The sequence below is a fragment of the Micromys minutus genome (assembly GCF_963924665.1).
Source record: "Micromys minutus genome assembly, chromosome: 22".
Classification (NCBI taxonomy): domain Eukaryota; kingdom Metazoa; phylum Chordata; class Mammalia; order Rodentia; family Muridae; genus Micromys; species Micromys minutus.
This window is the reverse complement of record NC_137957.1, coordinates 17,948,615-17,950,752: the sequence shown is the minus strand read 5'-3', so window position 1 is coordinate 17,950,752 and position 2,138 is coordinate 17,948,615. Positions and strand designations below refer to the sequence as shown.

General features: G+C 42.9%; 1 pseudogene across 1 annotated transcript; it reads left to right on the top strand.

Moving 5' to 3' along the window:
* Positions 1-1,243: 1,243 nt before the first annotated feature.
* Positions 1,244-1,680, top strand: LOC308435025 (myosin light polypeptide 6-like; annotated as a pseudogene). The gene has a single exon. The product of its transcript is annotated as a myosin light polypeptide 6-like (transcript).
* Positions 1,681-2,138: the final 458 nt, after the last annotated feature.

The window sequence follows — 2,138 nt, the reverse complement described above, 5'->3', positions numbered from 1 at the left end:
TTACATTACTCTCTTACCCTCTATTCCTCCTTAAGATCACTTCTTCCCCCGTGAAGGCCTCCTATGCTCGACCAACCTACTCCCACCAGGAAAACAACACAGTCTTCACAACAAGAAACATAAATGACCAGGAAGTATTGGAAGTGTGTTTGACAGTTTCAACTTCCAGGGACACCTAGATGGAACTTTGTTCTGAGATCTGACCTCATAGCATTCTGAATGGCCACAGGGAAGGAAGCACTCACAAATGTAGCTGGGAATATGGGGGAAGAAGGGAAGAGTCCTATTCAGTGCTCACAGGAGTGCAAACTGGTGCAACTACCATGGAAATCAAGGTGGATGTTCCCCAATATCTAAAAATTAAACTAACATCTGGTCCAGCATTGGCATTCGTGGTTACACACATGCAAGTGCACACAAAAGAGACACTTGCTTGCCTGTGTCTATTGCTGTGTTAGTCACAGAAGTTAATAGCTGAGTGGAGGACTTGACTGTGTTGATTGCAGCTATAGTCTCTGAAACATTAGCCATTGGGACATTTTGCAACTGTTATTGGAAAATAACAATTATTGCTTCTTCAAGTTATTGGCACTGGTCACTTTTGTTGCAATTTCTCAAGGACAATCACAGGAAATTTTTTTCTGATAGCAAGGACACACTATAAAAGCTGCACGGAATTTAATTTTCGTGTGGCATGTGTTAAGATTGCAGCAATCTTACAAGCAACACAGACATGCTTTCTTTGGGTGTACCCCGACTGTAACCTTGCAAAGCATTGACTTAAGTGGTCAGTTCTTACAGGAGTTTAGTTTTCCTAAAGACCTCTGAATTAGAAAGACTTTCCAGGGAGATCAACCAACGCCTTCATTCCACAGGCAAGAAAGCAGAGAGCGCTGTGACCATCCACTATATACAGAGAGGATAATGTCCCTGGGGAGAAAGAATCTTGCTATTAACTCTGAATTTCTTCAGTCTTCTTGAATGCAATATAAAAAGCTCATTTTTAAAAGAAGCAATGGAGGAAAAAGGCTTTGCCATTCAGGTATATTCCTGTTTCCTGACAACTTCCTACAACCACATCAGGCTCTAGAACACTTAGAATTTTATCTTTTTTTTCTATAGATTTTAGAAGGACGTCCTTGTAGGAAGGTGTTCAGTGTATCTTCTCAAAGGTTTTGACCATTTAAAAAGGTTTACCAGGCCATTACTGCAGGAAAAGGCCCCGCAGAGCTCAGCAGCCAAGATGTGTGACTTCACTGAGGACTAGACTGACTGCAGAATTCAAGGAGGCTTTCCAGCTGTTTGACCAAACAGGCAAAGGCAAGATCCTGTTTAGCCAGCGTGGGGATGTGATGAGGGCCCCGGGCCAGAACCCTACCAACGCTGTGGTGCTCCAGGTCCTGGGGAACCCCAAGAGCAATGAGATAAAAGATGACTTTGAATACTTCCTACCCATGCTGCAGACGGTGGCCAAGAACAAGGTACCAGGGAACCTATAAGGATTCATGTGTTTGACAAGGAAGGGAACTGTGCTCTCATGGATGCTGAAATCTGTCATGTCCTTGTCACACTGTGAGAAGATGACAGAGGAAGAAGTAGAGATGCTAGTAGTCGGGGCATGAGGACAGCAACGGTTGCATCAACTATGAAGAGCTTGTTTCGATGGTGCTGAATGGCTGAGGACGTTTATGTACCTGGAGCCTGTTCCTTGCCCAGGGTGAGGTTTCTGTGTGGCTCCAGGGGCTGCCTCGTCACAGCACCTTGCCCGAATGTTTTGTTTTTATTTTTATTTTTTGAGTGATATTTGCCTTCACCAAATAAATTTGCTCTTTGCTCTAAAAACAAAAACGAAACAAAACAAACCCCTTTTCCAACTTTTTATAGGTCGGTAAGTGAGGTACAGCTAGGCATATTTGCTAAATAAGTACAGTAATATTTAAACCTGTGATGTGAACGTTCTCTGGATGGCACAAATTAATGAATTTTAAATAAAGTTACTTTAATAATTTGTCTTTAAGTGTGCCAAATCAATAGCCTCGATTTGTGTGTTTACAAGATCCGGCTCTTCCCCGTAAGTGAAGGCTGTGGTAGCTGTCACTCACTTCTGCTGTTTCCTTAGCTCTTCTGATGGTCTGCCA